General features: G+C 42.2%; 1 protein-coding gene and 1 long non-coding RNA gene across 3 annotated transcripts in view; both read right to left on the bottom strand.

The window, feature by feature from the left end:
- Positions 1-21,959, bottom strand: part of zswim7 (zinc finger, SWIM-type containing 7) — a 92,936-nt gene that overhangs the window by 48,473 nt on the left and 22,504 nt on the right. The window lies entirely within an intron of this gene.
- Positions 5,396-10,488, bottom strand: LOC311293008. The gene is made up of 4 exons (XR_014627867.1): positions 10,133-10,488; positions 9,466-9,521; positions 7,687-7,794; positions 5,396-7,327 (listed from the first exon to the last, which is right to left on the bottom strand). It is a non-coding gene; the product is annotated as an uncharacterized lncRNA (long non-coding RNA).

Raw genomic sequence — 21,959 nt, 5'->3', positions numbered from 1 at the left:
GCGCGGCCGGGGCTCTCTCACTGTTTGTTCTTGCGCCCTGTCCACTGATCTAAATAATTAGTTGTTACGACGACTTATTTGTTCCCTCGTTTTAATAAATCGTGGACACGTTGAACAAATTCCCTCCCTCATTTTGATTTAACGAATTACAACGTGGCCAAAAACAGTTTGATACTATTAATTAGTGAATGCTAAAGACCTATTTTTTTGTGAATTGGTGAATATTCAGGTGAATTATTTCGTGGCCACGAATTAATAATAATTATTAAACTGTTTTTCTTACCTGTGAAGATAGCTCTTCAGTGAAGGCCGACTATTCTCGTACAGCTTTTTATTCCTTTTTTTTTGGTGTGTGTGTGTGTGAACGGGTGAATATTCAGGTGAATTGTTTCGTGGCCACGAATTAATAATACCTCCGCACGTTTTACAAGACCCTTCTCGATCGCAGCGGCAACGAGCACTTTGATCATTTGATTTAAAAAACAAAACATTTCAGCGCTAGATCGCCAAAAAAAAAAAAAAAAAAAAAACGAACGAACGAAATGAATGCTCTGCTAGTTAACTGGAGATGTTTTGTTTATTTGTATTGGTATTCCTGCCGCGAGATGTTTCAAAAGTGGTGGGGACAATACAATATCGACCTTAGAAAATAGTGGTGGGGTCGTGGGGATATGTCTCACCCGCAAATTACGCCTATCTCGGGGTTGCGGCGCGCACACTATGGTTAACCGAGTATTAACCGCTAAGGGCCTCGGTTAACGGTTAATGAAAAACTTGAAAACGTGCAGCCCTATTGTCTATACACTGTTTTTCAGTTCATTTTTGAGACGCGCTCCAATTCACAGAGATCATGAAAGCGCGCCCTGTTCGTTTTATTTTATTTTACAAAAGCACATTTTCTTGTTGTTGTGAGTTTACACAAATAAAAGTAGTTGCGACTGATGTATTATTCTTTTCTGTATGACCAGAAATGATGGAGTATTTTAAGTTGTTTCCACTGTTGATAGGAAAATGCGAGTGATGGCACCGGCGCCATGTCATGCGCTCCACACTCCGCACAAACACTTGGATATGTGCTTAATAATAGCGAACATTTATCTAGGTTAACGTTAGAACGTGCGGCCATGCCAGACGGATAAGTCCTCTTCATGTTTAACAAATCAAATTATGTTGCATTTTATTGCGCCAGTTTGAAAAGGGCGGCTGAAACACTTAGCCTATACAGATAAACGCCCAACGATGGTGTTTCGTTTAGGCTTTAAAATAAATATTGTTTGTGGGCTAATTAATGCCACAATAATTTGTTTATTTTATTGGCTACTATCGCAATGCCATCCTCCCATAGAAAGACACGTTAAGAGCCACCTTTATTTTCTTTATAATAAACGATTTCTATGGGAGGAAAACGCTTAACGTGTAATTAAATGCATTGCGTTCTTATTCTGGGCTCATCTGCTTTTCTGTAGGATAGTATGGTTTATTAATAAGGTGTGTACAGCATTTGATCTTTATCACTGAAGTAGCCTATAGGCCTACGTCACGAAAAAATTTAAGACCGGAAGTACGTCTTTTAGTAGGGATACGGCTCTTCCGGTTAGCTTTTTACAATGGCGGAGTCCGATAGATACCGCTGGACCAAATCTCTCCGCAACCTGCCTGAAGTCACATACAGTGAGGAAAATAAGTATTTAAACACCCTGCTATTTTGCAAGTTCTCCCACTTAGAAATCATGGAGGGGTCTGAAATTGTCATCGTAGGTGCATGTCCACTGTGAGAGACATAATCTAAAAAAAAAAATCCAGAAATCACAATGTATGATTTTTTAACTATTTATTTGTATGATACAGCTGCAAATAAGTATTTGAACACCTGAGAAAATCAATGTTAATATTTGGTACAGTAGCCTTTGTTTGCAATTACAGAGGTCAAACGTTTCCTGTAGTTTTTCACCAAGTTTGCACACACTGCAGGAGGGATTTTGGCCCACTCCTCCACACAGATCTTCTCTAGATCAGTCAGGTTTCTGGGCTGTCGCTGAGAAACACGGAGTTTGAGCTCCCTCCAAAGATTCTCTATTGGGTTTAGGTCTGGAGACTGGCTAGGCCACGCCAGAACCTTGATATGCTTCTTACAGAGCCACTCCTTGGTTATCCTGGCTGTGTGCTTCGGGTCATTGTCATGTTGGAAGACCCAGCCTCGACCCATCTTCAATGCTCTAACTGAGGGAAGGAGGTTGTTCCCCAAAATCTCGCAATACATGGCCCCGGTCATCCTCTCCTTAATACAGTGCAGTCGCCCTGTCCCATGTGCAGAAAAACACCCCCAAAGCATGATGCTACCACCCCCATGCTTCACAGTAGGGATGGTGTTCTTGGGATGGTACTCATCATTCTTCTTCCTCCAAACACGATTAGTGGAATTATGACCAAAAAGTTCTATTTTGGTCTCATCTGACCACATGACTTTCTCCCATGACTCCTCTGGATCATCCAAATGGTCATTGGCAAACTTAAGACGGGCCTTGACATGTGCTGGTTTAAGCAGGGGAACCTTCCGTGCCATGCATGATTTCAAACCATGACGTCTTAGTGTATTACCAACAGTAACCTTGGAAACGGTGGTCCCAGCTCTTTTCAGGTCATTGACCAGCTCCTCCCGTGTAGTTCTGGGCTGATTTCTCACCTTTCTTAGGATCATTGAGACCCCACGAGGTGAGATCTTGCATGGAGCCCCAGTCCAAGGGAGATTGACAGTCATGTTTAGCTTCTTCCATTTTCTAATGATTGCTCCAACAGTGGACCTTTTTTCACCAAGCTGCTTGGCAATTTCCCCGTAGCCCTTTCCAGCCTTGTGGAGGTGTACAATTTTGTCTCTAGTGTCTTTGGACAGCTCTTTGGTCTTGGCCATGTTAGTAGTTGGATTCTTACTGATTGTATGGGGTGGACAGGTGTCTTTATGCAGCTAACGACCTCAAACAGGTGCATCTAATTTAGGATAATAAATGGAGTGGAGGTGGACATTTTAAAGGCAGACTAACAGGTCTTTGAGGGTCAGAATTCTAGCTGATAGACAGGTGTTCAAATACTTATTTGCAGCTGTATCATACAAATAAAAAGTTAAAAAATCATATATTGTGATTTCTGGATTATTATTTTTTTAGATTATGTCTCTCACAGTGGACATGCACCTACGATGACAATTTCAGACCCCTCCATGATTTCCAAGTGGGAGAACTTGCAAAATAGCAGGGTGTTCAAATACTTATTTTCCTCACTGTATGACGATGTGGTTCGGATGGTAAATGAAAACTCTCAAGTGGAAAAGCGTGAAAGCTGAGGTATGCCTGTCTACGTCCTGACGCAGAGCAACCCGGTACACTACAACAACAGCAGCGGGCAGTTCGCCAGTAAGGTAAACGTTTCTATGGTAACAGCGAGTTGGACCAATCAGCAGACGTTGCTGCTACGCTTAGGATTGTGGGTAGTGTAGTTTTTTTTCATAAGATCGCGGCTAAAACATGTTTTTCTTAAAACAAGGTTGATTTCATACGAACTTATAGCTTCTACAGGAGCAAAAACCTTCGTTTCACAACCTCATAGCTCGTGGTCAGTCTACCTCGGATGGTTTAGACATTATGGCTGATAATCTAAATCCTTATCGAGAAATACTGTTGACCGGAAGTTCTGAATCCCTACTCCGCGTTCCGGAAGCAGGAAGTGTGACATAGGCCTATTAAGCCACATTAAGCTTTTTCTTTATTATAAGGGTTTTCTATGGGAGGAAAACGCTTAGCCTAATGTGCAATTAAATGCAATGTTCGTATTCTGGGCTCGTGTGCTATTAATAAGGTGTGTACAGAATTTGATCTTTTAACATGAATGTCCATTGGGTGCTGCTATTTCTTCAGCTTTTTGAACGTATAGATGTATGATAAAGACATGATTGGCTATAAATTTTATGTGGATAAAGGCATATTTTGTACATGACTACACATGTCCTTATAAGGCCAAGAAAACATGTCGTTGTAACAACATAGCATCTCGTTATTACGTGAAAAAGATGTCGTATTAACGACATAAGATCTCGTTATTACGAGAAAAGATGTCGTTTTAACGACATAGCATCTCATTATTACAACATAATTGAGTGGAAAAAATAATATGTATGTGGCAGCAATGCGTCACCGTACATAAATGAACTAAATTAATAACTTTTTTACAACAAAAATAAACCATCACTGAACTTACTTAAGATGGACTATGACGATATTTTCTTCTAGAAACAAACTTTGTTACATTATTTTTCTGTTATCAATGTAAAGCTGCTTTGAAACAATCTGTATTGTAAAAAGCACTATATAAATAAAGGTGACTTGACTTGACAAAGTGCTCTCTACTATACCCCCGTCTGGTTATAGGCCTGGTCATACATGTAACACTCTTCTCCATTTAATTATTGAAAATGAAAAACAAACATCTCTTTTAACCCTATAAAGCCTACTTTATAATTTTTGATATGCTAATTTCTAAGACTACTAAATTATAAACATGAACAAAACTTTGTTGAAAAACCTGCAGAAAAGTTTACATTTTTATCAAATAAACGGTATAATTGCACTAAATGTCCACTTGCAGGTCATGGTACAGTACATGTGTCTTTTTGCTGTGAAATCTTTATTGACTTGTGTAAGGTAAATGTAAGAATGACTTTTATATTTTTTTAACTTATTTTAAAAATGTCAGGCTTTACAGGGTTAAATTTAATTGAATATACCATCTGCTTTCCGTGGGTGGTAATAACACCAGGCAAATAGGGTTAAGTTTCGTGAATAAGCAGCAATCTGATAAGCCTAATTTACAAAGTAGGAGTGTGTTGAAATAACAATGATTTAATCTAAATATGCATTGGGCGGCACTATACCAGGACATAGAGACTGGTTTAAACTGGACTGCAGGTGGTCACTGAATAAGATGCAGAGGTTTATGTGCTAAAATACAGCTTCAAAAGTGGCAGTTAAAGGGATAGTTCACCTAAAAATGAAAATTAGCCCATGATTTACTCACCCTCAATTCATCCTAGGTGTATATGACATTCTTCTTTCAGACGAATACAATCGGAGTTATATTAAAAAATGTCCTGGCTCTTCCAAGCTGTATAATGGCAGTGAATGGCCGTTTCTGTTTTGAACAGTGGTGTAGTCCTAAAAAAAAAAGTGGTTTACTACACCCCCCCAGAGAAAAAAAATAATTAAAGGCAAAAACATGTCAGAAGTCATTGTTTATTTGGTTTATTAGGTATATATCAATTCATATACATTTATATCAATTTACAAGTCATTGTTTTTTTTGTTAATTAGGAATATATACATTTAAAACTACATTTACAATCTGGCGTTTTTTTATTTACATTTATCTATTATGCATTTTTTTTACAGTACGTTCCAAACAGATTTACTATTTTTTGTTATATTTACAGATTTACATTGACGTGACTGAGGGTCATTTGCAGTGCGATGATGTCTTGCCCAGGAATTAACATATTTCTCTGGGTTGAACAGTGAAATTGGTGGGCCATTCAGGTTGATCATCATTAAATTTGAAACATGTGAAACAAGAAGCAAAGACCTCTTGTTGGTCAAGATGGTATTCATCAGACTGAAACCTCTTTCACATTCTGCAGTACTTACAGGAAAAGTCTGCATGCAGTTCTTAAGGGGTTTCAAATTCTGACTTTCAGTTTGGGGAGATTCAATTAAGTCTCGCATTCCCTTAATGGCCTGGTCAGGGCACACATTAAAACGTGCACAAAGCCTACAAATCTCCGCTTCACCATAACGAATGCTAGGCTCTGATGGCCACCTGCTTGTGTCAAGAATACTTAAATCTTTGAGAATGTCTTCTTCAAAAGGAAGACGTTTCTGTAGACTGTCAATTAGCCTTTGCAAGAATTCCTCAGTGTTAATGGACTTCATCTTAGGGTTTGACTTCAAGTGCACATCTTTAAATGTGCCATGATCCTTTGCTTCCAGGGCAGCTGATAGTTTCTCTCCTGGTTGAGTTTTAAATGATGTTAAAACTCTGATTGCTCTTTTCACAAGAAGATCTGCTCTGAGTAGGGTCATAGTTTGAGCTTGTAGTTCCTCAGAGACAATGGACAGTTCATGCAAGGTATCATACATCAAACCAAGATCACAGAGAAATTCTGGGCTCTTCAGTCTGTCACACAAGCCTCTGTATGTCTGTCTCTCAGTGCAGGTCCTCTGGTCATCATTGGAGGCCTTTTCAAAGTGTCTGGCAAGAGCAGTAAAAGAGGTCCAGACAGCCCGAACGGTCCGAAAACTGCTGGCAACCCATCTAACATCTAAGATTCTGCCAATTTTGAGAACCTGAGAGCCAACCTCAGCTGCTGATTCTAAAAGCTCTCTTTGGTTTTTGTTTGATTTGCTATAGATGTTGTGCAATTTTTCAACAAAGACTCTGAAGTGATTTATAGCAGTAACTTTATCTACAGCATCAGAAACTGCCAGTTCTAACCTATGATTCATGCAGTGCCAAGTGAGCAGGTTTGGAAATCTCATTTTCAATTTAGTTGACACACCAGAGTGTTTTCCTAACATTACACTAGCACCATCTGAGACAAAAGATACCCAGTTTTGTTTTAGCCACTCCTCTGTGAATCCTGCTTTTGTTAGGCAACTCATTAAAGCATCAGTTATTCCTTCAGATGTCTGGTCCTTAAGTTCCACTAGATCAAGAAATATGAACTCTGGCGGTTCACCTAGCACAGAGGTTTTGATGTTAACAATCAAGGTGGTTCTTCTACTCAAGGTGGAAGCCTCATCTATTAGTACAGCTAGTTTGCTTGAGGATCTAATGATGTTATTCACAATTGAACACTGCATTTCTTTCGCAATGCTTTCAATAATGTTGGTGGCACTGAAACGAGAGTGCAGAATGTGTCCCATTTTGACTCCATTTAGCTGCTGGAGTTCTACGAGCGTTTCGTGATCTGTGAAGGGACGATTATTTTTGGCTAGGTAATATGCAGTTCTGAACACTGAGTAAGTCTCTTTTAGTAACGACAAGTTCATTGTGTCCACATTTTTTCCCAGCACATCTTTTTTTTTTTAGTTTTCTATATTTTCAGCATGAGCATGTGCTTTTGAGCAATAATGTCTTTTGATTTTGTTCCTTAATGAACATAAAACAGTGTCCCTGTTTTCATTGATAGAACCTTGAATTTGAAATGTAGACCACTCCATGGAAATCTGGACACCTTGTTCTTTAAAGACCCCTGTTGATCCTGCATTACAGCAGACCAGGCATCCTGTAATTAAGAAAGTAAAAATGGAATTAGTTGTATGCCATTAATTTCAGTTGTCATTTGTTTATTTTAGATTTTAGCTGCATTTTTTAAATTTATTACCACAAATGCCATAAACCATGCTTCATTCAAAGACAGCTAGGTCAAGAATTTCATGTTGTTAGCATAAAATGTTTATAAAATCTTTAAAAGAATAAGAAAAACAAACAAACATAGGCCTTAAAAAACTCCATGTTTTATATGTTATGCTATAGTCATTTTAATATTAATTTAACTTGAACAATAGTCTCTGCTTTTATTTTACAAATTGTAAAAAAAGTAAAAGCTCATATGAATTAAAGTCAGATTGAACAATCACATACCAAGCCTCTTATTCTTGCACCCCAACCAAGGGTTCTTTGATTTAAAAGCTTCCCATTGGCTTTTACTCCAAATGTCCGGCCAATCTTCAGTACATGGTACGCCAGGACCTAAACAAAAACATGATTTCATTGCACACAATTTTAATGTAAAGCCTACCCTATAAGACTGATGTGCTTTATAATTTCATAAATAACAGACTAATGTTAAAGTGATAGTTCACTTAAAAATGAAAATCCTGCCATTATTTCCTCCTTCTCATGTCATTCCAAACCTGTAAGGCTCTCTGTAAGGTTCAAAACACTAATGAATATATTTTGGATTGAATCATCTGAAAGTAATGGACAATACAGTGTACACCTTTTATAGGTTGTATCAGCTATTTCTAGCCTAAAACATAAAGTGTCAATTTCAGCTGACCTTTCTTCACGATCCGCTCGCTGCCTGCCCTATAAATTGTCTGTGAAAAAACCGCGTCTCTCTGGTCAGCCTAGGGTCCGAGATATGCCAAAAAAACAATCGGCACTACCATCCTTTCCACACGTAAACAAACAGTGTTCCAACCAATCAGCGTCCGGGGTTTAGTGTTGTGGACTTTCGCTCCGCCTCCCTCACATCCCAGCACCAGTAGGAAAGTCCACAACACCAAACCCCTGACGCTGATTGGTTGGAACACTGTTTGTTTACGTGTGGAAAGGATGGTAGTGCCGATTGTTTTTTTGGCATATCTCGGACCCTAGGCTGACCAGAGAGACGCGTTTTTTTCACAGACAATTTATAGGGCAGGCAGCGAGCAGATCGTGCAGAAAGGTCAGCTGAAATTGACACTTTATGTTTTAGGCTAGAAATCGCTGATACAACCTTTAATGCAAAATATTTTAAATTGTGTTGTGAAAATCAACAAAAGTCTTGTGGGTTTGGAATAATATTAGTGTGAATAATTAATTATAGGATTTTTATTTTTGGGTGAACTATCCCTTTAACAATTGCAATTATGTGTTTTACAAAAATGACATATTAGTCTCTGAAAGTGAACTAATCCTAATAGTGAACTACTAGTCTTGAGCAGGTTATAAATCCAGCCACATTGTGAGATGCCCATCAAATTATGAGCAAACAAAAGACTATAACTGAGTGACACATAATACTAACCTACTTTCTACTCTACTAAATATTAAATCACTATAGTAAGCATTTTCCTATTATGACTTTGGAAAGACCTGAGCTGTCTGTGCTGGTCTGATAATGGCCTGTGCTGGAGGTCTGGTCTGTGCTGGTCTGACTTGGGCCTGTGCTGGAGGTCTGGTCTGTGCTGGTCTGACTTGGGCCTGTGCTGGAGGTCTGGGCTGTGCAGGTCTGATAATGGCCTGTGCTGGAGGTCTGGGCTGTGCTGGTCTGACTTGGGCCTGTGCTGGAGGTCTGGGCTGTGCAGGTCTGATAATGGCCTGTGCTGGAGGTCTGGGCTGTGCTGGTCTGACTTGGGCCTGTGCTGGAGGTCTGGTCTGTGCTGGTCTGACTTGGGCCTGTGCTGGAGGTCTGGTCTGTGCTGGTCTGACTTGGACCTGTGCTGGTCTGATAATGGCCTGTGCTGGAGGTCTGGGCTGTGCTGGTCTGACTTGGGTTTGTGCTGGTTTTTGAGTAGAACTGGCCTACATGGCTTCTCTTACTCTGCACACTAAAAGTAAAAAAGTAATCATTACCTTTGCTGTTGGCTGACAGGTCAAAAGCCAACATTTACCCTTACAAGTGGGACACTATGAAATTTCCTTTTGTTGGCCTACCTTCCAAAATAGTCAGTTAAACTGACTTTCCTTTTCTCTCCTCTTCCAACCATTTTCTAGATGAGATAGAGACAGAGATAGACTTGAATTATGCATCATTAAACTAACATGGGTCGCATAATCTACCCAAGTCTTTACTTTGTCATAAGACATAAGATAACACATCACAAATGTTTGCTTTTTAAAAGGTATTTGCAGTGGGATAACCTCGTAATGTGTCATTACAATTTTTATTTAATTTAAATTTGTTGTTGGATAAACATTAAATGACAGTCAGTAGCAGATGCACAAATCCCAAAGCAGCCTTCTGATTTTATCCCAAATGCTGCATTTATTTAACACATAACGTTAACAGACTGTTTTATGCAAATATTCATCATGATGGCAATTTTAGTATTTTTTGTGTAGGCCTATTTGACTTTCTGTCTGTGGCTTGTTAGCTACTTTAAACATAATTTCTGATCAATTTCTGATTCATGTATAGGCCTATGCTTCTTTATCAAGTTGAAATGTTTATAACTTCAAAAATCCTGTGCTGTTTGAATAACGTTATATTTCTGCCATATACGAAATCATGATGAGGCAAAGGCATCATAAATCAGCAACGGCATAACAGACTGTAATTACCGGTAGCTGTAATTAAACTAATTTCAAATACGTTTATTACCTGACTGCCTCAACGTGAAACCATCTTCCGTCGTCAATCGAATCGATGAACACTGTGCTCGCTCGCTGGCATCCTGCGAATGATGCTCGATAACGGCGTCGTCGGGGGCGGGGAACGACAGAATTCAAACAAAAATGCACCAATTACAACAAACGTTCGCGAGTTAAAAAAACACTTGGGATACAGTTAAAGGGGACGCTAAAACAGGAGTAGATTAGGGACGTCTTAATCAGCAAAACAAGTGAGTATACGGAGGGTATACGCTAATATTGATCCTCAGAAGTTGTAATACGCAAACAGCCCTGGGGAAAAAGTAAGCATACGGAGTATACGTGCGTATGGCCCCGACTACACCACTGGTTTTGAAGTCCATAAAAGTGCATCCATCCATCTTAAACGAACACCACACGGCTCCGGTGGGTTAATAAAGGCCTTCTGAAGCGAAGTGATGTGTGATGTGACATTTTTTAATATAACTCCGATTGTATTCGTCTGAAAGAAGAATGTCATATACACCTAGGATGACTTGAGGGTGAGTAAATCATGGGCTAATTTTCATATTTGGGTGAACTATCCCTTTAAGTGAATTTGCCCCCTTTACACATTTCAACAACAGACTGGGCCAACAGTCACATAGTTGAGCTAAACTAAGAATTTAGATATCACCCACACTTCCAAACTGACTGGGGCATGGAGAGAGGAGAAGGGAAAAGAGATTAGACAGGAGATACTACCATTCTGTATGGATATGCATAAAACATGAAATAAAAGATTGTGTGAAATGAATCAAGAAAAGGTCTGAAATCCCTAGTAAAGATCACACAGAGTATATAAAAGAGGCAGGGGGAGAACAGTGAAAAACAATAGATTTCTAGGAATTGCTGAAAGAAATGCAGTCGGTTTATTTTTGGCTTTTCCTAAAAATCTTTTCCCTGGAATGTCGCCACGCCACACACCGCAAGAGCAATCATAATCTCAAGCACAGTGATTTGAATCTTCTTTTGAACTTTACTGAAGATATTCAAGTGATGATGTGAGTCCCCCTTACAGGTACATATTAGCAACAATCTCAGTATGAGTTAACATAAAAAAAATATGTCCTCATTTTAAGCCCATGTGACGTGATTCAGCAAAACAGGAATTTTAACATGTTAAAAATTTACCACAGGATTATATCAATCTGGAATAGATTGCATTGTGAAAAGTGCTTGTTACAAGATTGAAGTCAGGTGGATGGGAGGGGAAGGGTTCAAGTAAAAGGAATGCGTGAAGACAGCCAAAAAGGAGGGAAGGTGGAGCAGGTAAACAATTACATTTTGATTGAAGATTATAAACACTTTTTTTTTCTTTGGAATAATATGCATCAATGAATCATTCACAATAAGGCAAGTTTTAATTTCATGCTGACATCCCATGGATGTTTTTCATGCCTTTTTAATGAATAAAATCTGTTCAAACGCATGATAACTGACTGTCTGCTGATTAGGATGGGTGATAAATTACAATAAGAATAAGAACGTGCATTAAAAAAGTAGTTAAAATATTAAAAAGTACTTTGATCTCATGTTTTTTTTACAAGTGTTTTTCATAACACACACACAAAAAAAATTGTACAACAGCGCAAGCAAGCAGTCTTACTCAAACTTTACTTTCCCAGACGTGACCATGTGGTGTCTTTGTGCAACAGAGGGTTTTAAAGTCTTGTGTAATTTACATGAGCATTTCTTAACACTAAAACATATACTTGTCTAACACACAGAATATCAACTAACAACTTTGCTTTTACCAATTAAAAAATAACCTTTTAAAAATACCAAAATCCTCTTGCTTCTCAAACTACCTGCATTATCTTTCCATAGTTGTCCTTCAGTGAAACATTATTAAGGGACAACAAAAATCAACATAGGCTTGTAAAGTGAGGCTGGTGTGACAAACACTGGCCATTATTTCTAGCGGCCCAAAGGCCAGTAGAGTCATTAGTGTCAGTGGAGAATTATCACAACAGCCTGGACTGATCTGCTGCTGCCAGTGTAAGCTACATTATGCAGCGGAAGGGACTTTCACCATTAGACCAATGGATAAGCTGCCCCATGTCCTGTTTACTTGTTCATGGTTTAGCAGACAGTCAAAATCAGAGGCAAAGTATCACATGTAAACGAGATTTTTAATATCACTGAAAAATGCCTGGAACTTAAATGTAAGAGTATAATGTATAAATGATAAACAAAAAACTGACAACTGGTTAACTGTAAGCTTACCATATAGTTACTTAACCAGTACCATTCAGCTTTGCCACCACATAAATAAAATTACATTTTAAAATGTATTAAAATAGAAAAAAAAGTTGTTTTCAATCGTAATAATATTTGACAATATTACTTTTTACTGTATTTTTTATCAAATAAATGCAGCCTTGGTGAGCATAATAGACTTTAACATTTAATATGAAAAAAAAATATCATCCAAACTTTTGAATGTTTTGAAGTCAACTTTTACATTAAAATAGTTTTTACTCAAAAAATAAAAGAATCCTCCCCATAATAGTTTGAAGAGAAAAGAAATAAAAGGACCAGAATCACATTTAATACTATTTTATTTAAAGAGTTATGTTTCTTCTTTCTTTTGTTATCAGTTAATGGCCTAATGTACACTGGAGTGTTATTTAAAGCTGTGCTATTTCTGTCCTCTGTACTAGTGTAACTAAACAAAACTGTAAAAATAGCATATAGTGTAAAATGTTTTCTCCAACATGCACCAGTCTTCCACAGGTCACTCAAAAAGTTGTAAAAAAGTATTTCAGTCAGTGAAACTGTAAGCAACAGTAGAGTGTTTGAAATTTATATCAACACGGAAACTACCTCATGGTGTCAGAAAAACATCCATGTCTACGTTATTTCTTGACTCCACCTACGCTACTGTAGGTCAGGACTCAAAGATTGTAAGTGAAGGTCACTGAACGCTATGGTAGCTGGACTGCAGCCTCAGGGCAGGACGTTATTAAGCACAGCTGATCTTAATAGAGTATGACAGTCACAATGACATATTAATGAAGATTCTTTCCCTAGAGAGAGGCTGACTGACAGGATATTGGCTACTGGACCAACCGGAAACATTTCCTACCACCTCAGAACGACCCACCAGTGAATGTCTGCTACAGCAATGCAGCTGGATTTGTGGTGCACCACAGACTTACACTTAAACAAACACACTTTTGCAAAAACACAACCTCGAGGCCCAAAAGAAATCTGTGGACTGATTTGGTGCTGATTTCTGAGAAAACTTTAACCATGGAAAATACATCTGGTTGTACCACACTCTGAAGTGTGCTTAAAACATAAACAGTTTGACCTAAATATTTATGGGGGATGTGTAAAACATACGGTGCATTCTAAAGAGTTCTGTGGGCACAGATTCCTGTGTGCCTGAATATCCCTGCTGTTGTGCTGTTCCTCTTCACTAGAAGACCAAATACTGTGAAGTGTTTATCAAGTATTACGGAAACTTTCTATCTTACGTTAAGATCTGACAAGTTAATTTAGGATTTTTCACAAATTCGTATTAAAAGCAAATCTTGATTTTATCTTGATTTAGGATTCGTATCCTATCTTACAAAATCTCATCTTATCTGTAGTTAGGAAATCTAAGAGTTTGGTAATCAACTCTCAGTTCTGTTACCAAGCAACCAACGACACGCAAACAGCTGCTATTAAGTAAAATGGAAAAACTGGAGAATGGAGAAACAAAATAAGTGGTGCTTTTCATTAAGTGAAGTTTTGATAAGCTTGGTAGAAAAGGCAAAGCCTAATCCTTTTATTTCATAGGAGTCTGTAATTATTTGTCAGAGTTTTGTCGTCAAAGTGCAGCACATCATTTGGGTGTTCACAGAGTCTTTCTACCATCAAACATCGCTGTTGTACATCTTGTATCATTAATGCGATGTCATTCTCAGACAGGGCTATTATTGTGTGATTTTTATAGTTGGCTTTCAAATAATTTTTAAGTTAGGACACCATTGGGGTTATACATAATAATCTACATAATTATCACTCCATTTGTTCCGATATTAACATAACACAGTAATGAGATTAAATGCAGGAAATATTCCAATCACCCTAATATTCCAATCACCCTAAAAATTACTGTCCACATCTTCACACTAAAGCTAAAAAAAATATTTTAGATTGCATATTAAGGTACTCAATACATCCCTCTCACAAAATCATGATATTGTAATATTTCATTCTAAATTACATAATACTTTTTTCTCAGAACTCAGCATTTGGTGTCACAATAGAGTAGCCTACAACATTCATTTTCCACGTAACTTAAATTGAAACACATATGAAGTAGCGAAGCACCAACATTCTTAAAACCAAAAATATTCAGCCGAAACATAATTTTTGGCCAAAATAGTTTTGGATCATCCAAAACAGTGACGTTTAATTGTCATCTATTTCGTACACACAAGGAGGATAAGCTACAGCAGGTAAACATGTCAGCAGTGTGGATGCCAATTTTTGGCTAAATTAAGCGTTTAAGTAAAAAAATTCATTTTGGTGCATCACTTACAGAACAGAGACAGAACATAAAAAAAAATTAAAGAGTTACTTGTGAAAGTTACTTGTTCACAAGTAAATGTTACTTGTGAACTAGTTTATTGTCTGTTTTGGGTGGGTTTCAGTTGTTTGTTTCCATGGTTTTACATCGTTTGATTATCAGTTGCACCTGTTCTCTATTTCGTAGATTGGTTTGCCCTGTGTATTTAAGGTCTGTTTCTCTTTCATTTATTTGTCGTTCTCATCATGTGTTCCCGGTTGTTCAGCTTGTGTTTTGAGTCTAGTATTTTGTGCTCCGAGTTTAAAGGACAAGTTCGGTATTTTACACTTAAAGCCCTGTTTACAGATCGTTTCTGATGAAATAGAACGGTTAAGATTAAAATTTGGACACATGCTGCTGTCCCGAGAATTTTAGGTTTATTTCGCTTTCCCCCCACCTACACAATGGCAGCCTATGGGCACTGGAACAATCCTTCATAAAACGCATTAAACTTTCGTTTACAAAGACGTGAAACTCACCGAGTGGTCAGGGGTGTTCACTGATATGCTCACAAAAAAAATCGCTGCAAAAGATGCTTTCCAACAGGTGTTTTACCATTCGTTGCAAAACTGTGGATCTATTTTTCCAAACGTCTCACACCCGTAGATTCTTCCGTTGAGAGCTTGAATAATAGACACTCCAGCCCAGTTGGTGGCGATAATGCACCTTTGCCAATTGCAAGCAAACCACTGGCATTTAATTGAATACACAGAAGAAGCAGAAGAAGAAGCGGCGGAGTAATACCAGAGAATGTCTAATATGGCGAGAAGTTTCACTCTCAGTACACTTCCGGCTTCTGAACTGGTTGCAGTTCCTCTCTGATTCCATATGAGGGCGCTCACAGGACGAGTGCAGAATGAATGGAGGTCTATGGCGCTATACCAATAAAAATCCACTTTTCTCAGGATATAATTTTTTGTCTAGTAATTTGAATGTTGTATTCGAAAGGAGATGCAAATAAATTACACATTGCTGGGTGTTAGATTTTTTTGAGTCACTTATTTGCTTTAAAAAGTCTTTTAAAGTGTCAATGACGTCATACACATGTACGACCAGAGATACTGCTTAACGGCAATCCTTCACTCACTCTGGTGGGTTCGCGCTCTGCACTTTCTTTTCACTCGAGGCATCGACAACACAGCTGACACAGGTAAACACACGTGCTAGAAGAGTTTTTGTTTTGTTTGTTTCTGGTCCCGCTGCGGATGACACGATGCCATCAAGCGGTATCTCTGGTCGTAATCAGTCCTTCACTGACCAATCAGCGTTCATTAGCAGAATGCTAGCGTGTTATGGGCAACAACAACTCAACCTGTAAGAAATCAAAAGGACATAAGTACTCGTTCATTCAACTTTCGACCTAAAACCCATGTTGAACTTGCAAAATCTACAATCAGATCTGAGATTTCTCAACGGCAATCGGGTGAAAGAGACAAATTTAGCTGTCTAGCCCCATTGACTCCCATTCATTTTGCACTCATGGCGATCGCCCCCAGTGGAACTCTGGTGGAACTACAACCAAAATTCGGTACAATAGAGCTTAATAGGGAGTGGGCAGGCTCTCCGTAGACGGGCTCTGGTAATACCGTACCTCACACAGCTCATCTAATACAAGTCAATGGAGTTGGACAAAAACTACGATAAAACGTGTTGGAAAGCATCTTTTGCAGCGATTTTTGTGTGAGCATATAAGTGAACACCCCTGACCACTCGGTGAGTTTCACGTCTTTGTAAACGAAAGTTTAATGCGTTTTATGAAGGATTGTTCCAGTGCCCATAGGCTGCCATTGTGTAGGTGGGGGGGAAAGCGAAAGAAACCTAAAATTCTCGGGACAGCAGCATGTGTCCAAATTTTAATCTTAACCGTTCTATTTCATCAGAAACGATCTGTAAACAGGGTTCTCTTACGAGAGTTCTCTCGTACTGCGTCTTAGCTAAGACGCTGCGGGGGGAAAAGTCTCTTTTCACGAATATTGAAGCAAAAAATTATCCTTAATTTTAATATTTGTAAAACGCATTTGCAGTAGTATACAACCATAGGCAAGACGGCTCGCTTGCTCATTGGCTGCTCTACGGCAAATGCATAAGCCTATCGAGCGCAGGCTGATGCAACATCAGACCAATGAGGCCACTTCCCGCCGACGCGGGCGTGGCCTAGCCCTATAAAGGTAGCTCGAGAAGGCTGACTCACTTGATTTTTCATCTCTTCAGCGAAGCTCACGCATCGTTGCATCACGAGAGGAAGCAAGCGTCGTCTGAGTGTAAGCACCTCAGCGGGACGAGCCATCCTGAAGCTGCTAGCCAACGCCGCCTTCCACTGCCGTACCTGCTGCGCTTTCCGGCGCCATATCCTTCTCTATATGCTGTGTTTTATGTGTATGTACCTTACACTAAAAGAGCCGGGCGTCTTTTTCAAGACGCCCTCCCTTTCCTAGAGGATCTCGCAGCTCTCGCGCTCGCTGGCGGCGACTGCCCCCACTCCGAGCCAATTGCCTATGGTGACTCTGAGGACTCACCTGGCATCCTTCTCCGAGGCTGCTCCTCCTGGAAGCGGACGGTCGGGGTTATTTTTCTTTACGTTACAAGAAAAACTACCCTGCCTCTGCGCGTCATTCACCGGCGAAAGGAGAAAAGTGTGTTCGTTGTACTGGCCTCTTTTCTCTTACATTTCCCAGTTCCCTGTCGGCGACTGGAAATGTCATTTGCAGCAAGCGTACGCCTGCTAGCAAACGCTGAAGAATGTTGACGCTCAACGCATCCAAAAACTTGTATCCCCCTGTGGCTCAGTGGTGGAATAATAGGTTTTTCGCACGGACGACTGTGGTTCGATTCCCGGTCTGGCCGCATATAATTATGCCGCTAATGCTTCGCTCTGTCAGTCCCCTGAGGGCGACTGCAGAGGTGCATTTTTGCAGCCAGCAAGCGCGTGGTACCCGCTTGCCTGCAACTGAACACCGTTTCTACGGTTCCCGTGCGTCACTGGCGAAAAGAGAATGGAGTGCTTTAGCCCTGCTGAGACCGGGCGTTATCCTCTCTTCTCACAGTCTGGCATTTTTCAGGCGTCTGAAAATGTCAGTATTGCATGTTGTGCTACACGCATGCCTGCAAATGAACGCTAGTGTGTTTAATACCCGCGATAACTGAAAGCCTATGTGTCTTCCTCTGTGGTCCAGTGGTAGATTCATAGCCTATTGCGCAGTCGACCCGGGTTCGGTTCCCGGGTCCGACGGCTGAAAAATGTATGCCGTCACATACAATTTGCTCTGTCAGTCCCCTGGAAGGCGACTGCAGATGTGAATTTTTGCAGCCGACGAGCACGTGGTATAACCCGTGCCCGTTTGCCTGCACACAAAAACCGTTCTACTGCTATATGTGTAGAGAAGATGCCTGCCCATCCTCACACACAAGCACAGCCCTTCATACAGGGCCCGCGCTCATAAAATCGACTCCCCACAAACACTATGTTCTGCATGTCTCATGGTTTTCTATAAAAAGAAGCCTTTCTGCACTCGCTCTGCTCAGGCAGACAGTGCGCTCAATGCAGTAAATGTGCCCGCTCTTCCGAGCCCACATTCACTCACAGACATTGCATGTCCTACGGGACTCGCCCAGCCCTCCCTCACTCGGTTAAACACCGCGGCGAGGTCGAGTGCGTCTGAGAATGTTGATATTGCATGTCATGCTACCCGCATTAACACTCGCGTTAACTGAAAGTCAATGTGTCTTCCACTGTGGTCCAGTGGTAGATTCTAAGGCTTTCGTGCGGGTGACTCGGGTTCGATCCCCGCTCAGATGGCAAAAAAGTTTTTTATGCCGCCAAATACAATTCGCTCTGCCAGTTCCCTGAGAGGCGACTGCAGACATGTATTTTGCAGCCGACAACCACGTGGTACAACCCGTGCCTGTTTGCCTGCACACAAAAGCCGTTTCACGGCTACCCGGAAAGATCCCATAGGGATGTATTTTCTGGCGTTCCGGCCACGGCCGATGGTGCTATAAATGTAGTGCTGATGCCCACTATTCAGTGCCCATCCGTACACACAAGCACAGCCCTTCACACAGGGCTCGCGCCCATAAAATCGACTCAGGTCGATCGCGCGCACTACATAGTAAACGTGCCCACTCCTCAGTGCACACAAACACTATGTCACACACGTCTTGCGGTTTCTGTAAAACGAAACCCGTGCACGTTCGTTCTGCTCAGACAGACAACGCGCCAAAGCAGTAAAGGTGCGCACCTCGAGCCCACACTTACTCACAGACCGATACGAGTTACATGGGACTCGCTCAGCCCTCCCTCACTCGGCTAAGCGCCGTAGCGGGGTCGAGGATGTGCGCTCTGCCCGCTGTGATCAGCGCGCCCCCCGCCTCGAATGTCACAGACATAACGCCTGTGTTACAGCACACCGAAGCGCTCTCGTTGCCCAGTCAACAGAGTGCGCTTCGCATCCAACCCTTAGCCATTCAAGCAGATGCATGGGCAGCGCTTCCAGGGGTTTCGGGATGGGTGCTAGGCATTATAGAGAGGCTACTCGCTACAGTTTTATCGACGCCCTCCCCGCTTTACGGCGCGTGTCGAAACTACGGTGAATTCGGAAGTAGCACACCTACTCCGAGCCGAAATTTTAAAACTGATGAGCACGGGGGGAACGGGGGCTGTACAGCAGATACTTTCTGGTTCCCCCATACTGGATCTGAGACAGCTGAACAAAGCATTAGTGAAACGCAGTTTCAGAATGCTTACGACCAGGAAAGTCCTCGCGCATATTCGCAGAGGAGACTGGTTCATGTCAATAGATCTGAAGGACGCGTATTTTCAAATACAGATAGCGTCACGTCACAGGCAATACTTGAGATTCGCCTTCGACGGCCAGACATACCAGTATACAGTCCTGCCATTCGACCTGTCCCTGGCACCTCGCACATTTACGAAGTGCATGGACGCAGCGCTCGCCCCTCTCAGACTCAGAGGCATGCGAGTGCTGAACCATTTGGATGACTGGCTGATTCTGGCTCAATCACGATCAGAGCTCGTGGTACACAGGACCATGTTACTCGATCACCTCGAGAAACTTGGTCTCAGAGTCAACTGGACGAAGAGTTCACTGAACCCCAGTCAAACTATTCGTTTTTGGGCATAGTTCTGGACTCACAGTCTATGACGGCGCGGCTGTCGTCACAGCGCGCGCTCGGCATTCAGCGCGCAGCGAGATCTCTCCGCTGCGAGATCTCTCCTTCCCGCTCAAAGCGTTTCAGAAGATACTAGGTCTCATGGCCTCAGCATCACCAGTCCTTCAGCTGGGCCTGCTCCGCATGCGCCCCCTGCAGTTCTGGCTGAAAGCGCGGGTACCGCGCAGAGCGTGGACTTCTGGTCGGCTGCGCCTCAAGGTCAACCAGAGCTGTGTTACAGCTCTAGAACCTTGGACAGCGAACGGCTGGTACCAAGCAGGTGCAAGCCTGGGGACTTCCTCGAGAGTGAGAGTGGTGTCGACGGACGCCTCCACCTCGGGATGGGGAGCGCTGCTCGAGGGCAGACCGTTATGTGGCCTGTGGTCAGAACGAGAAAAGCTCCGACATATCAACTGTCTGGAAATGCTGGCAGTGGAAAACGCGCTGATGCGTTTTCGTCCCCATATCAAGGACCATCACGTCCTAGTCCGTTCGGACAACATGTCTGTGGTGTCCTACATAAATCGCCAGGGGCGGTCTCAGACCCCGAGATCTGTACAGGTTGGCGGAACGCCTCCTGGTATGGGCTCAGCACAACTTGCGCTCGCTGAAAGCAGCTCATGTGCCTGGGCTACAGAATTTGGGACCAGACAGACTGTCCAGGAACAACATTCCCGCGAGCGAATGGTCTCTACACCCACAAACAGTCCAGCTGCTGTGGGAGAGATTTGGCAGAGCGGAAGTGGACCTCTTCGCTTCCAGCGAAAACGCTCACTGCCCTGCGTTCTTTTCCAAGAACGAAAGCGCGCTGTCCCAGAGGTGGCCGCGCTGCCCGCTCTATGCCTTTCCCCCCGTCTCCCTCCTTCCAGAGGTGATAGAACGGGTGAGGGAAACGAAATGTTCAGTGCTGCTTGTAGCACCACTCTGGAGGAACCAACCTTGGTTTCCAGAGCTGATGCAGTTAGCAGACACTGCCCCATGGCCGGTGCCATTGAGAAGGGACCTTCTCTTGCAGGCCAGGGGCTCGATTTGGCACCCTCAACCAGAGTTGTGGTCCCTACACGTGTGGGCTCTCAACGGTTACCCGCTGATTTTTCAGTAGGAGTGCTAAATACTATCACTCAGGCTAGAGCACCGTCGACTCGACGGCTCTATGCTTCAAAGTGGTCGGTATTCTCCAGCTGGTGTATGGCTCGGGGATGTTCACCCCTCGACTGTGAGGTGACGGAGGTTCTCTCCTTCCTTCAAGAGCTGTTGGATAAGGGCAGAGCCCCATCCACGCTCAAAGTATATGTGGCGGCTATCGCAGCGTTTGCCGAGACAGCGCTCGGTCAGTCGATAGGAAGGAACGATTTGGTCATCCGCTTCCTCAGGGGAGCTAGGAGACTGAACCCTCCCAGACCCCCGTCGGTTCCTGTGTGGGACCTCTCTACGGTTCTGGAGGCCATGAAAGGTTCCCCTCTCGAGCCCATCCCGACGATTAGCCTCAGACATCTGTCATTCAAGACAGTGTTCTTGCTGGCTCTTGCTTCAGTGAAGCGCATAGGTGACCTGCACGCGCTCTCAGTGAGCCCGTCGTGTCTGGAGTTTGGGCCTAATGACTCGAGAGTCATACTCAAACCTAGGCACGGTTATGTGCCAACATCCCTCAACACGCTGTTTCGGGCCCAGGTTATTTCCCTGTCTGCCCTGCCGGTGTTAGAAGAGGAAGGAGACTTGAGCTCTCTTTGCCCTGTCAGGGCTCTAAGAGCCTATGTGTCTCGCTCTGCTGTCTTCAGACAGACTGAGCAACTGTTTGTCTCGTTTCGAAACAAAGCCTATCCAGATGGATAGTTGATGCTATAGCGTTAGCATACACCTCCAGAGGCCTTCAGTGCCCACTGGGTGTCAGAGCGCACTCCACGAGAGGCGTTGCCTCGTCGTGGGCCTGGTCTAGTGGGATATCCTTACAGGATATATGTATGGCGGCAGGCTGGGCCTCGCCGTCTACATTTATCAGGTTTTATAACCTTGAGGTTCCCGCCTTGCAGGCTAAGCTGTTATCGGTGTGATTGAACACTGA

Source organism: Rutilus rutilus, assembly GCF_951802725.1.
Source record: "Rutilus rutilus genome assembly, chromosome: 7".
Lineage (NCBI taxonomy): Eukaryota > Metazoa > Chordata > Actinopteri > Cypriniformes > Leuciscidae > Rutilus > Rutilus rutilus.
The sequence above is the reverse complement of the archived record's forward strand: the minus strand, read 5'-3'. Positions and strand labels throughout refer to the sequence as shown.